Raw genomic sequence first — 15,457 nt, 5'->3', positions numbered from 1 at the left:
GGTCTTCGATTCACCTACTCTGGGCAGGAGACTCTGCGCATCGACCCAATCTATTCCTCTCATGATTTTATACACCTCTGTAAGATCATCCCTCATCCTCCAGCGCTCCAAGGAATAGAGTCCCAGCCAACTCAATCTCCCCCTTTTGCCCAGACCCTCTAGTCCTGGCAACATATATTTTTTATTTTGAAGAGTGCAGAGAAGATTTACGAGGAATTATCTGATGAACAAGTGACTAATTGCAATTCAAGAGAAAACACCAGAGGAAGATCTACAAAAATGAAAACTGAAAGCAGATATACATTGCAAATCAGTGTTTAATTTATAAAACAGTGGATATTAAAAATCCAAAATGAGATTCCAGTCAGATTAAAAACTCAGACTTTGGTTCAGCCTTCAGGACCAGTGCAGGCTTTAATATATAGCTTCAAGTAAATTACGCTGTCAAATGCCTATTATAATTCACCACATTTTAAATAAGGACTCCATTATTTACTTATTACTTGGTTAATATACTTCAGAATTCGTTCCCTCATGTGACGTGACCAGGTACGTGCGTGAGTAATTACTCAGGGTAGGCACGAGGCAGTCAGTCGACTTTTAAAACACCTTAAAAAACGCTCATGCGCAGATTGGTCTCCTCTTCTGTGGGCATGCACAGCATCTTGCCCACCACTGTCCACTGTGCAAAGGCAGAATTTCAGCTGCCTTTATTGCCCGTTGCAAGTGAAGGCTTGAAGCAGCGTCCACGGCACGCGAGTTGAACAGTTACGCGTATTACGTGTATTGTAGAATAAAGGCACGGGGGAATTATGCCTACCTAAGATCGGTCATTAAAATAATAACCATTTAATAATAAATACTGAACTTAGTAAATTAATTAGAAATCTTTACTATTTATATTTAATAATTACCGTTTTATAATTTTAGTCAGGGTAGCACTGCCTAGCATGACAGCATGTGCTTGGACATCAACAGCATCTTATCATTATGTATGTTTATTATAAAACAAGTTTCAAGTGAGTGGTGGAGGTGGATAAATAAAGTTGACTACCGATGCCAGAAATGGGCAGATCTGGGATAATATTCATTGTTAAGTTTGTGTGTTATACCTACATGAGAATAGCCACTTCTCCCCGCAATCATCTTAAAATAAACAAAACATGCATGTTTGCAGGACTTCACTTATAATAAAGCAGGCTACACATTTAGTTTTTTAGGTTTTTTAGTTTAGAGATACAGCGTGGAAACGGGCCCTTCGGCCCACTGACCCCACACCGACCAGCGACCCACACACACCAACGCTATCCTGCACACACCAGGGACAAATTAGAAGTTTACTGAAGCCAATTAGCCTACAAACCTGTATGTCTTTGGTGTGTGGGAGGAAACCAGAGTACCTGAAGAAAACCCACTCAGGTCACGGGGAGGACGTACAAACCCCGTACAGACAAGCGCCCGCAGTCAGGAGCGAACTCGGGTCACCAGCGCTGTAAGGCAGCAACTCCACCACTGCGCTTCTATAAAATACCACTGCCTGATGGCCCAAGTCTAGTTGCTTCAAGTGTAATTAAGTCATGAATAATAAGTTCTAGGAGCAGAATTAGGCCATTCGGCCCATCAAATAGACATTGCCATTCAATCATGGCTGATCTGTCTTTTCCCCCTCAACCCCATCCTCCTGCCTTCTCCACATAACCGCTGACACGACAGAATACGTAAACATCGTAGTCGGTAAACAGTATAATAAAGAAATAATAGTTCAATCAATATAGCAGGTTGTGGTGTTTAATAGCCTGATGGTTGCAGGGAAGAAGCTGTTCCTGAACCTGGATGTGACACGTTTCAGGCTCCGATATCTTCTTCCCGATGGCAGGAGTGAAATGAGTGTGTGGTCAGGGTGGTGTGGGTCTCTGTTGATGCTGGCTGCCTTCGAGGCAGCGACTCCTGTAAATCCCTTCGATGGTGGAGAGGTCAGTCCCCGCGATGGACGATGGCAGGCAGTGTCCATCACCTTTCGCAGTCGTCTTTGCTTCTGCGAGATCAAGTTGCCGAACCAGGCCGTGATGGAACTCGGCCGTAATAAAGGTTGAAACGTATAAGATTATTAAGGGTTTGGGCACGCTGGAGGCAGGAAACATGTTCCCGATGTTGGGGGAGTCCAGAACCAGGGGCCACAGTTTAAGGATAAGGGGTAAGCCATTTAGAACGGAGATGAGGAAACACTTTTTCTCACAGAGAGTTGTGAGTCTGTGGAATTCTCTGCCTCAGAGGGCGGTGGAGGCCGGTTCTTCTGGATGCTTTCAAGAGAGCGCTGGATAGGGCTCTTAAAGATAGCAGAGTCAGGGGATATGGGGAAAAGGCAGGAACGGGGTACTGATTGGGGATGATCAGCCATGATCATATTGAATGGTGGTGTTGGCTCGAAGGACTGAATGGCCTACTCCTGCACCTATTGTCTATTGCCTCAGAGACCCCGTCCACAGGTGATTACCAGTCACCGTGGGGGCAGTGGGGTAACGTCTACAGGAGCAGAACGCCAAAGTGCATCCAATGAGTTCAACAACTGCTTTATGAGGAATTACCAACAAGGGGGAAGAAAGAAAAATGTCACTTCAAGGCAAAACAAAAGAGAACAAAAGATGCCCGAATCTTGTGCATAAACAAACTGCTGGGGGAATTCAGCAGGTCAAGCAGCATCTATGGAGGGAAATGGACAGATGACATTATTGCCATAGAGGGAGTGCAGAGAAGGTTCACCAGACTGATTCCTGGGATGTCAGGACTGTCTTATGAAGAAAGACTGGATAGACTTGGTTTATACTCTCTAGAATTTAGGAGATTGAGAGGGGATCTTATAGAAACTTACAAAATTCTTAAGGGGTTGGACAGGCTAGATGCAGGAAGATTGCTCCCGATGTTGGGGAAGTCCAGGACAAGGGGTCACAGCTTAAGGATAAGGGGGAAATCCTTTAAAACCGAGATGAGAAGAACTTTTTTCACACAGAGAGTGGTGAATCTCTGGAACTCTCTGCCACAGAGGGTAGTCGAGGCCAGTTCATTGGCTATATTTAAGAGGGAGTTAGATGTGGCCCTTGTGGCTAAGGGGATCAGAGGGTATGGAGAGAAGGCAGGTACGGGATACTGCGTTGGATGATCAGCCATGATCATATTGAATGGCGGTGCAGGCTCGAAGGGCCGAATGGCCTACTCCTGCACCTAGTTTCAGGTCAGAACCCTTCTTCAGACCAACACAAAGGACTCCGGAAACTAGCGAAGTGTGATGCAACGAGCAGACCAAGAGCCAGAAGATATGTGGGACGATGGTTCCCTTTGGGGAATAAAGAGGAATACATTCCTTTGACCTTATAAAACTGACTTACAAGTAATATGTTTATTTGGCAAAAAATGCTGCAGTCATATTTGGCAGTTTGTTTGTATTTCTTTTATTGATGCCTGTGCACAAGGTGCTTGTGAAAGACTACCATAGGGAGAACCTCGGGCAGCCTCACTTCAATTCAATTCCATTTATACACCGCTGCATGGGGACGTTCACTGTTGCCGTCAACAATCTCAGGTGTAATCCAACTTGCCCAGTTTTATTCCTTTGCCCCATTATACTCACTGCACTACACAATCGCTGAACAATAGAATAGAATAGTTTCTTTATTGTCATTGTAACATGAACCATGTACAAGGAAATTTAAAAATGTCAGCCAGTCAGTGCACCATTCAAACATTTCTAAAAGCTAACGATACATACAAGGTAAAATATTTAAAAAAAAGATAAACAACTAAAATAAATATCATGAAAATAGCACGCATAAACACCCAGCCCTACATCCTTCTGTCGATTTCACAGTGACCGTGTTTCAATCAGCAACATCTTGATTTTTAAATCCTCATTCTTGCCTTGAAAATTCTCTGTGTGGCTTCACCAAATCTGCCCACATGACTGACTTTGGTGCCTTCCCTCACAGTGGGAAACTTTTGATTCTGCTGTGTGGGGATGTTTTATGTTGAACTCTATCGTGTTGTGTTCTTTATTTGATTGTATGGCTGTGTGGTGATCACATTTCACTGTGCCAACTGGCACTTGTGACAAATAAATGCATCTTGTATGATTTAACTCTGCATTCCCCTCCCAAAGCCAGTTCCCACCTCCACCACCCACACTCCCACCCACAGTGTTGGCCATTAGCTCATCCTCATGCCCCTGTCCCACTTAGGAAACCTGAACGGAAACCACTGGAGACTTCGTGCCCCATCCAAGGTTTCTGTGCGGATCCCGGAGGTTTTTGTCAGTCTCCCTACCTGCTTCCACCACCTGCAACCTCCGGAAACCGCACGGAAACCTTGGGTGGGGCGCAAAGTCTCCAGACGTTTCCGTTCAGGTTTCCCAAGTGGGACAGGGGTATAATCTACAATTGGTGATTGTTCATTGGAGCAGTGGGCAGGTGCTATAGACCTGCATGGGAAGGTAGACGCTCCCGCCCCCACGAATCTCGGGTAGATGGGGCTCGTCAGCCTGGGAAGGCAGCCCATCTAGGAGAGGGAAAACTCTGACGTAAACCTCCACTGCCTTGTGGCAATATCCAGTCATGGAAAAGGCTCCAGGAGTAAACCTCAAGAAAAATCCGGAGCCCCTAAGGCAGTTCGTCGTTGTTTACAACCTCGCTCTGGCAGCTCCTGCGACAGCGCTGGTGCCAAACTGTAACGGCCCTGCTGTTCCTTTGGATCGATCAGCGACGTGGAGAGGGGGGACGTGCTGCATGGGCAACAGCCTGTCCTCCATATGACATCGCCAAGGCTTGCATCCAACCACACATGAGCCACAAGCAACGCTGCTCTAGCCAAGGTTTGAAGCAAGCAGCCAACTAGGATGCATCACCCATGGTCAGTCATGACCAAGGGGGGGGGTGGCTACTACTGACTGTTCTTTCAATTGTCGACCCTAATCTCTGGTTTTCCCTTCCGACTCCCCTTCACCCTCTTTCATCTTTAAGATTTGCCTTAAAACATTTTTTTCTTTTTGTAAATAGCATCAAGATATGGTACCTTTTGCGGGTTTAAGCTATGCAAAAAGAACTTCACCAAAGAGCCTTTGAAAACGTAACTAATTTATCAAACTTTATGCAATTGAGTTTAATACCTTACAGTCTGATTTGAGCTGGAGCTATCCGTGAAATGCTTTGAAATGCAGCCAGACCCACTGAGTTCTTCCAACACTTTGTGTTTGGCTTAAGATTCCAGCATCTGCAGTATCTTGTGCCTCGACTTGTTCTTTTGATGTTCCTACATCAATGCTGGTTGCTGCAGCTGGGGCCCGACTTCAAATCTTCTCGGGACCGACTAACCTCACAAACTTCTCGAAAACTGACGAAAATGAGAAAGGAAAAACATTCCAGTTCCATCAGCTGGAACTCCCTCAGCAAATTAACCAGAAAACCCAAAGGGTGATGGGTGTACGGAACAAGCCACCAGAGGAGGTAGCTGAGGCAGGGACTATCGCAACGTTTAAGAAATAGTTTGACAGGTACATGGATAGGACAGGTTTGGGGGGGATATGGACCTAATGCAGGCAAGTGGGACTAGTGCAGCTGGGACATGTGTGGACAAGTTGGGCCGAAGGGCCTGTTTCCACGCTGTATTACTCCATGACTCAACAACCAGAAAATGAGGAGGGACATTCAATTTTGGCTAGCATGCACTGGATGGGCCAAATAGACTCCTCCTGTGCTGTAAATTTAGTGCAAGCCTTTAAATGCCCACTTCAATTTCTCAGGTCATGTTTTAATGTGAATGCATGTGTTAGTTCACCATTAATAATCCGCTAATAAAGCTGCTCTTGATGTATGATCAGATTTATTACCGCTCTTTCAGGTGCTGTAAATGAGTCAAACAAAACCCTGCCTAATCATCTGGACTGTGATCCTAGAATTTTTTATCCTTCACTTGGTGAAAGGTGCTGCAAGGCTGAGGTCCAGTGAGATGGCCTGAAGAAACGATGATACACTGAAGAGCATTAGCAATTTGCGTAGGTGGGGGAGGACCATAGTCTAGGTCCTCCTGCTGATGAACATGGGGGGCTGGGTGCGGTGGAGATGCCCCTCAAAATAAGGGAAGAGATTCCATGCCAGTGGGCCACATGAGTGGCAAGGGTGGGGGGGGGGGGGGGGGGGGGTAAATTTGTGAAATTTGAGCAATGTGTATAAACAGTATTGAATGTTTGTACAGCCTCCAAAAATGTCGGATGAATATTTTGCACGGTTCATGCCATATAATAACTTGCATCTCCTCTAGCCTCATCTATTCTATCTGCTGTTCCAGGTGTGAACAAGCAGATACAGTAACCATATACCATATAACAATTACAGCACGGAAACAGGCCATCTCGACCCTTCTAGTCCGTGCCGAACACGTATTCTCCCCTAGTCCCATCTACCTGCGCTCAGACCATAACCCTCCATTCCTTTCCCGTCCATATAACTATCCAATTTATTTTTAAATGATAAAATCGAACCTGCCTCCACCACCTTCCCTGGAAGCTCATTCCACACAGCCACCACTCTCTGAGTAAAGAAGTTCCCCCTCATGTTACCCCTAAACTTCTGTCCCTTAATTCTCAAGTCATGTCCCCTTGTTTGAATCTTCCCTACTCTCAGTGGGAAAAGCTTATCCACGTCAACTCTGTCTATCCCTCTCATCATTTTAAAGACCTCTATCAAGTCCCCCCTTAACCTTCTGCGCTCCAAAGAATAAAGCCCTAACTTGTTCAACCTTGCGTTGTATATATATTTATTACTTGAATAAAGTCTATTTTGAAATTTAACAAAATACTCCCGACAGCAAGTAAATAAAAAGGTTGCCCTGCATGAGAGAGTTTCAAAGCATCTTTCTCTCCATCTCCATCTCCCTCATCATCTCCATTGCATTTATCAGCAAGACCTTGCGATGATCTATAACAGCAAGTTACAATGCCTACTTAGAGTTGACAAGGACAATTTAGCTCTTCCTTTTCAAACAACAAAACAAGAGAGAGATTTTGAAACAACAAGGATGGGCAATGAGCTCAGCAAGTTTAGGACACAATCCTGGCCACCTGACCATTCTATCGCCCACCATTCCAACCTATGCATAGGAAGGATGTGCAGGTGCTGGTCTACACCGAAGATAGACACAAAATGCTGGAGTAACTCAGCGGGTCAGGCAGCATCTCTGGAGAGAAGGAATGGGTGACGTTTTGGGTTGAGTATGGTCTCGGCTCTTAAACCTATGCCACTGGCCTCACAACCACAACCTGGAGGAGACCTCATTACCAAACAGTGAAAGACCTGGATTGAGTGGACATTTCCACGAGTGGGAGACTCAAGGATCAGAGGCCATAGCCTCTGAATAAAAGATAGCCTCACAGTAAAGTTATGAGTTTGGGGAAGGGAAAAATTCTACACTTTGTGACCCAGGCCTTCAACAGTGGCATGGTGGTGCATCGGTAGAGTTCCTGCTGTACAGCGCCAGAGACCCGGGTTCAATTCTGACTACAGGTGCAGCCTATATGAGTTTGTACGTTCTCCCCGCGACCTGCATGGGCTTTCTCCGGGACCGCCAGTTTCCTCCCACACTCCAAAAACATACAGGTTTGCAGTCTTGGTAAAATTGTAAATTGTCCCTAGCGTGTTATGCCCCTGTCCCACTTAGGAAACCTGAACGGAAACCTCTGGAGACTTTGCGCCCCACCCAAGGTTTCCGTGCGGTTCCCGGAGGTTGCAGGTGGTGGAAGCAGGTAGGGAGACTGACAAAAACCTCCGGGAACCGCACGGAAACCTTGGGTGGGGCGCAAAGTCTCCAGAGGTTTCCTAAGTGGGACAGGGGCATTAATACGCAGGGATCGCTGTTCGGCGTGGACTAAGTAGGCCGAAGGGCCTGTTTCGGCACTGGATCTCTAAACTAAACTTTAAAAAGTGGAGGAATAATAATCCAGGATATGCGAGGAGCTATAACTGAAGCCGTGCAGAAGCCCCAGTGGGTTGTAAGGCTGGAGGAGGTGGCACGGATAAACAAATAGTTGCAGACAACTACATGGCAGCCTTCCAAACCTGGCCTGGTCCACTGTGAATTTTCAGCAAATCTATTCATTCACAGTCTGGAAAATAGGTCAGTGTTGGCCAAATCTACCTTTGCTGCCCAGATTCGTTCTAAACGGTACCGACCAGAGGTTCTCCCCGACACCCCCAATCCCGGGCGATATCTGATGTAATAGTGCATCATAATCAAAACATCATAGAACATTCATATCTCTCATAATCTCCTCCATGAAACAGCTGCAGATTGTACATTAACCTCCGAGGACCTTATAATAGCAGTCCTGCAGTACGGAGGGAAGCTGGTTTAAGTCGTGTGCAGAATGCCGTTAATCCCTCCATAATCTGTGTATCCGGCAAAACATCACTTCTCTGCACAGGGGAGAGAAGAGCACACAACAACAACAAAAATGATATGAAACCGTAAATATCATAACTGCGGAGTTTAATTTCAACTCCACAAACCTGATGATAACCAGCAGAAATAACATGAGGAGGGAGAGAGAGAGAGAGAGAGAGAGAGAGTGTGTGTGTGTGGATTTAGATATTTCTTTCTCTTGGCTCTCCAGAAGTAATTTTAAAATTTTGGGAGGCTCAGCCGGCGAGTTAAAAGAAAATCGACCTTATCATATTGACTCAAGTTCTGTACAATGGCATAGATGTGAAGAGACGAGTTAATAAAAATGGCAAACACTGACAATATTTTCAGGCCCGCGATGCATGTGTTCGAGATAAACATCGAACACAGAACAAAGCTAGCACTGTTTATAGTCATAGGGTGATACAGTGTGGAAACAGGCCCTTCGGCCCAACTTGCCCACACCGGCCAACATGTCACAGCTACACGTCCCACCTGCGGTGCTGGATCAAAGGGCCGAATGGCCTACTCCTGTACCTCTTGTCATTTGGGCTATATCCTTCCAAACCTGGCAAATCCATGTCCCTAGGTACACAAAAAAGCTGGAGAAACTCAGCGGGTGCAGCAGCATCTATAGAGCGAAGGAAATGGGCAATGTTTCGGCCCGAAACGTTGCCTATTTCCTTCGCTCCATAGATGCTGCTGCACCTGCTGAGTTTCTCCAGCTTTGTGTGCCTTCGATTTTCCAGCATCTGCAGTTCCTTCTTGAACAAATCCATGTCCCTGTCTAACTGCTTCTTAAACGTTGGGATAGTCCCAGCCTCAACTACCTCATCTGGCAGCTTGGTCCATACACCCACTGTGTGAAAATTGTACCCCTCAGATTCCTATTAAATCTCTTCCCCTTCACCATAAACCTATTGATGCCCGAGTTTGATCCCTCTTTCACTTTCACAACCATCACTACATTTAGAAGACATTTGGATAGTTTCATGGAGAGGAAAGGTTTAGAAGGATAGGGGCAGGTGAGTCTCGGGTAGATGGGGCATCTTGGTCGGCAGAGGCAAGTTGGGCCGAAGGGCCTGTTTCCGTGCTGTATAACTCTATTTTCATGCATCTTTTTCATTACACCAGGCAGCCTTGAAAATAAACTAGCCCGACATGCCAGAGATCAGGATACAAAGGAAGGAATTAAATAGGCTGACAAAGCACCTTTGTCAGAATATATCTGATGATCTTCTTAATTCCAGTGATATGTCACAACCTGCAGTACAACAGCACCTAGACTATGACTTATCACATTCCTACATCATGCTGTAACCAGCAGCTCCTCCTTGATCAACAATGGTTTCTGATACAAGGGCGCAGTGCTATTTTAGCTTCTAATTTTGAGAACCACCGAGTAATAATATGGTCTTCATCTTTCATTTGATCATCGCGCTGTTGTCAAGGTCGACATACATTTCTCGTCCCACTTGCCCTTGAGAAGGTGGTGATTATTCACCTTCCTGAAGCACTCTGCATCACCCCCAGACGGTCAACCTAGATTTCTTTTAAAATCAAAAATAAACTTAATTCAGGATAAAATATGTGTACAAATTAAAACCATGCAAAGTTCCGCCAACATTCTCCAGGGCCATACATACATTCCGTTAGCGCTGTATTTGGTCATGTTCCAAAAAACCATCACTATACCCGGCACGCTTAACACTCATGTGGCCCCCCTGGGGTGAAATCCCTTCCCTCATTTGAGGGGCATCTCCATCACACCCTCCTCCCCCCAAAGTCCAGCAGTGGAAGGACCCTAGACTGTGGTCCTCCCCCACTGAGCCTTGGCGTTGGCTGCACCGGGCTTCAGTGCGTCTATCAGCACATACTCCTACAGTCTGGAACGGGACCAGTCGGCAACATTCCATAGAAACATACATAGAAAATAGGTGCAGGAGGAGGCCATTCGGCCCTTTGAGCCAGCACCGCCAGTCATTATGATCATGGCTGATCATCCCTAATCAATAACCCATGCCTGCCTTCTCCCCAGAAAGATTTGATAGACTGTGCTGGGAGAATGGTCAACCTAGAATTTTATTTTTTAATCAAAATAGACTTTATTCAAGTAAATAAATATATGCACTAGATGAACTGTGCAGAAAATTCTTGGAGGCTGTACATGCATTCAATTCTTCATTACACTGTGTTTACAACAAATGACCCAATGTTAGCACCACACCCTTGCCTCTCATGTGGCCCACTGGCGTGAAATCCCTTCCCTTATTTCGAGGGGCATCTCCTGCCAACCAAGATTTTTGCACTCCCGTTTCCGAAGTGGAACATGAGCCCAGAAGGGTGCAACTCGCGGACAGGTGTGCTGTACGCATTCACAGTCGACACAATTTAAGAGCTTTCTAAACTTAGAAACAATCCCAAAAGCCAAGAGCCTACAGAAAAAAACCCAAACACTTTTTCCTCCCTGAAATTTCCTGTGTTCAGAAGAAATACATAAAATTAGCATTTTATCACAGATAATAAGAACAGATTAAATAGAATGCAAATTCATGCTAATCCTCCATCTGCAACGCAGTTGGCAATAGGCTGCCTGGTTGAAACAGATCCCAAGGGAAAGACAAGAAGAAATTCACACTGTCAATGGCTGAACAACAAAAACAAGCTAAGCTCGGTAAAACTGCAAATGCCCGATCATATTGGAAATCGGAAATAACAACAGGAAATGTTGGAATGTCACAGCAGGTCAGGCGGCATCTGTGAACCGAAGATAGACACAAAATGCTAGAGTAACTCAGCAGGACAGGCAGCATCTCTGAAGAGATGTTTGGGTGACGTTACTTTGACCCAAATCGTCACCCATCCCTTTTATTCAGAGATGCTGCTGCCTGGGGAACTGATTGGGGATGATCAGCCATGATCACATTGAATGGCGGTGCTGGCTCGAAGGGCCAAATGGCCTACTCCTGCACCTATTGTCCATATAAAATTCTTAAAGGATTGGACAGGGTAGATGCAGGAATTTGTCCCCCCGATGTTGGGGGAAGTCCAGAACCAGGGGTCACAGTTTAAGAATAAGGGGTCGGCCATTTAGGACTGAGATGAGGAAAAACATTTTCATCCAGAGAGTTGTGAATCTGAGGAATTCTCTGCCACAGAAAGCAGTGGAGGCCAATTAATTTGATGTTTTCAAGAGTGAATTAGATATAGCTCTTGGGGCTAACGGAATCAATAGATATGGGGATAAAGCAGCAACGGGGTACTGATTTTGGATGATCAGCCGTGATCATATTGAATAGCAGTTCTGGCTCGAAGGGCCGAATGGCCTACTCCTGCACCTATTTTCTATGTTTCTAAACTGCCGAGTTACTCCAGTATTTTATCCAGCCTGGGTGTAAACCAGCTAATGCAGTTCCTTCCTACATACAGCCTCTGTGAATCAATGTACACAGAGTCAATGTTTCAAGTCAATGCCCTTCTGCAGGATAACAAAAAATAGACATCATTGCTGTGACATACCGTTTCTCCTTAAAAGCCACAATGAATTGAATCTTGTGTCGCTCACACAAAAGGCACTGCAGCAACTCAGTGCGGCTTGTTGATAACATCCTCCAGTGCAAAACATTTGCCAACACAGGCAAGATGACACAGAGGAACATCGTCGCCTCCAAGCACCATATGTTCCTCCACTAGCAGAATAGCTGACAGTTCAACACAACCATACGACGGGAGTACCATCACTAGGCAGATTGCAATGCCTCAACAAGGATACATCTATTGTAGTTTAGTTTACAGATGCGTTGCGGAAACAGGCCCTTCAGCCCAGCGTGTCCGCGCCGACCAGCGATCAGCCCGCACGCCAGCACTGTCCTATACACCAAGGACAATTCACAATTTTTAAAGAAGCCAATTAAACTACAAATCGTCTTTGGCGTGTGGGAGGAAACCGGAGCACTCGGGGAAAACCCACGTGGTCACGGGAGAATGTACAAACTCGGTACATACAGCATTCAAAGTCAGGATCAAACCCGGGTCCCTGGCGCTGTAAGGCAGCAACTCTACCGCTGCACCACGCTGCCTATTGCCTCAAGGGCACCAACCTGAAACATCGCCTATCCATGTCCTCCTGACTGACTTGTTGATGTAACTCCAGCACTTGGTGCCTTTATTTTGTGAACCAGCATCTGCAGTTCCTTGAATCTACTCTCTCTCTCGATCTGTTCTTGTCAGAAATGTCCATATTCCAAAAGAAAAATTTGTACACATTGGCATTGGTTTAATGCAGCAGTTGTATCCCCACAAAAGCATCTGTATCACAATATTCTGGAACGCAAACCCATAGGGGAGGGTGGTGGGAGACAAAATATGTTGTTTCGTTTGCATTTTGCAATCATTTTGTTCTTTTCTGTCACACAAACTCTATAAGAGCAACTTTTTACTCCATTCCTCAAACATCTTGGAAGTGATTTGCAAATTCCTGAAGGGCAAATTTCCATTTCCCATACTGCCGTAACACAGGGTTATACTGTGCAAGGGTTTGGACCATTCTTGCAACACACTGGTGCACCAAGCCCAACTTCTCCAAGTGACAAGGGGACTGAAATTCTTCAGCACCATTTTCACACCATTGGAACATACTTTTGTGCTTGTTCTGAATGCTTTTTATCCCCACCTAAAATGCTCCAGAAAAACAAAATTGCAATTTTCCACTTTGCTGTTTAAAAAACATTGTTGTCGGGCTCCCTTGTGTAGCTGTCTCAGTTTCAACAGGCGTTACTCAAAAGCTCTAATTGAATTTGTAACACCTGCCAGGACTTGGGACTCACAGCTGAGACCTCACCAGCCATCACTTGAAAGACACACAACCCACCAGCATCCTTCCAGTTACTGCAGACAGTTCAATACTTGGACAATGTCACACCAGCTGGAGCAAGTCAGCGGGCCAGGCAGCAAGTCTGGAGAAAAGGAATAGGTGGCATTTCAGGCGCAAACCCTTCTTCACACCCGGAACCTCACCTATTCCATTTCTCCAGAGATGCTGTCTGGACCTGCTGTGTTACTTCAGCATTTTGTGTCCATCTTCTAAACCAGCATCTGCAGTTCCTTCCAACACATACAGAAATCGAGCCTAGACCTGAGCAGCATGTGATCAATGGTCCATAGTATACACATCAGCAAAGTTAGACACAAAATGCTGGAGTAACTCAGCGGGACAGGCAGCATCTCAGGGGAGAAGGAATGGGTGATGTTTCAGGTCGAGACCCTTCTGCAGAAGAAGAACCCATTCTTTCTACCCAGAGGTGCTGCCTGTCCCGCTGAGTTACTCCAGCATTTTGTGTCTAGTTTCAGTGTATACCAGCATCTGCAGTTCCTTCCTACACATATCGCTAAGCTACACTTGTGAGTCCAAGGGAGCAGTAGGTTTCTGCATTACAGCAAGTCATTCATCAGTTACCTTCACAATCCAGCTTGTGTTCAGTGGACAGAACAGTATCTTAATTCAACACACACCTTGGCAAGCTTACAATCGAATATAAACGTACTTGATTCAGGGAACTGCAGCAACATACAAATCTGATCAAAGAGCATAATCAGGTCTATACTCAATCATGGATAGTCATGTAACCTAGCCTTCTCCGACAACGTCTCCATAAATGTGTACAGGATTGTCTGCTGATCCTACATTATCAGCTACACACATAATAAATGGTCCCTTCAAATAACACCAGTTGTCAATATTTGCAGAAAGATGCAAACTGCAGTATATGGCGAGCTGAGCCAATACAACTATGAAGTACAGTTTAATATTGGCAGTAAACATTTGCCACAGGTCCAACCAACATAAACTTCATTATTTTGCTTTTAAGAATTACAGGAGCCCTGTCCAGTAACCAGCTCCCCCATTGGAGCAGAGATTTTTGCATAAGAAGAGGCCAGTATTACAGACTATAAAGATGCAGCGCGGAGACTGGCCCTTCAGCCCACCGAGTCCTTAGTTTAGTTTGGTGATACAGCGCGGAAACAGGCCTTTCGGCCCACCGAGTTCACGCCAACCAGCGATCCCCGCACACTTACACTATTCTACACATACCCGGGACAATTTACAATTTTACCAAACCCAATTGACCTACAAACCTATACGCCTTTGGAGTGGGGGAAGAAACCGGAGCACCCGGAGAAAACCCACGCATGTCACACAGGGAGAACGTACAAACTCCGTACAGACAGCACCCATAGTCAGGATCGAAGTCGGGTCGCTGGCGCTGTAAGGCAGCAACCCTACCTCTGCGCAACCATGCTACCCCTAATAGAAGAAAAACAGATTATAGAAGAGAAACAAGCTATAGAGAGAAAGCAAATGACACTCCATTGTTCCAACACACCCATCCATGGAGCCTCAGCTCACTTGATGGGGAAATACAAGGGAAGAGATTGGTTTAGAAGGGCAGGCTCACCAGAGAAAGCTTCTGGCATGAATGGGCTACAATCGGGCAGGGGGCATGGAGGAAGATGGTCCTGGCAGCAATGGTTAGATGACCCCATGTTAAGGAAACATATGAGAGAAGGCTTGTGGCAAAGATCTCTAAAATGTTTGCCGCTGTGAGGACGAGTCAAAGTCCACAAACCCTCCCAAGCTGATGGAAATATATGTTGGAAGGAACTCAAAGGTTCAAAGGTTATTTTATTGGTTACATAAACCTAGGTGTAGTGAAATGCTTTTTGCCAATGCAGCACATAAAGAAAGAACACAGACATAACAGCAATAAAGAAATGTAAACATAAAAACATCCCCCCACAATGGTTCCCATTATGAGGGAACGCACAGTGTCCAGTCCCCATCCCATGTCCACCCATAGTCGGGCCTATTGAGGCCTCCGCAGTTGCCTTTACGGAGGCCCGATGTTCCAGGCCGTTCTCGCCGGGTGATGGTGCTCCGGCGTCGGGAGAGTCCTCTCAGCGGCTTGGGAATCCTGGAACTTTGCGAGCCAAAGCACTCGCTTCAAAAACCCTCTCACTC

At 45.7% G+C, this 15,457-nt stretch overlaps 1 protein-coding gene and 1 long non-coding RNA gene across 2 annotated transcripts in view; one reads left to right on the top strand and one right to left on the bottom strand.

Moving 5' to 3' along the window:
• Positions 1 to 15,457, top strand: part of LOC116988384 — a 321,226-nt gene that overhangs the window by 3,804 nt on the left and 301,965 nt on the right. The window lies entirely within an intron of this gene.
• LOC116988377 (exostosin-1-like) overlaps positions 1 to 15,457 on the bottom strand; it is a 216,782-nt gene that overhangs the window by 170,425 nt on the left and 30,900 nt on the right. The window lies entirely within an intron of this gene.

This window comes from Amblyraja radiata, chromosome 27 (genome assembly GCF_010909765.2).
Source record: "Amblyraja radiata isolate CabotCenter1 chromosome 27, sAmbRad1.1.pri, whole genome shotgun sequence".
Lineage (NCBI taxonomy): Eukaryota > Metazoa > Chordata > Chondrichthyes > Rajiformes > Rajidae > Amblyraja > Amblyraja radiata.
This window is presented reverse-complemented; position numbering and strand designations above follow the sequence as displayed.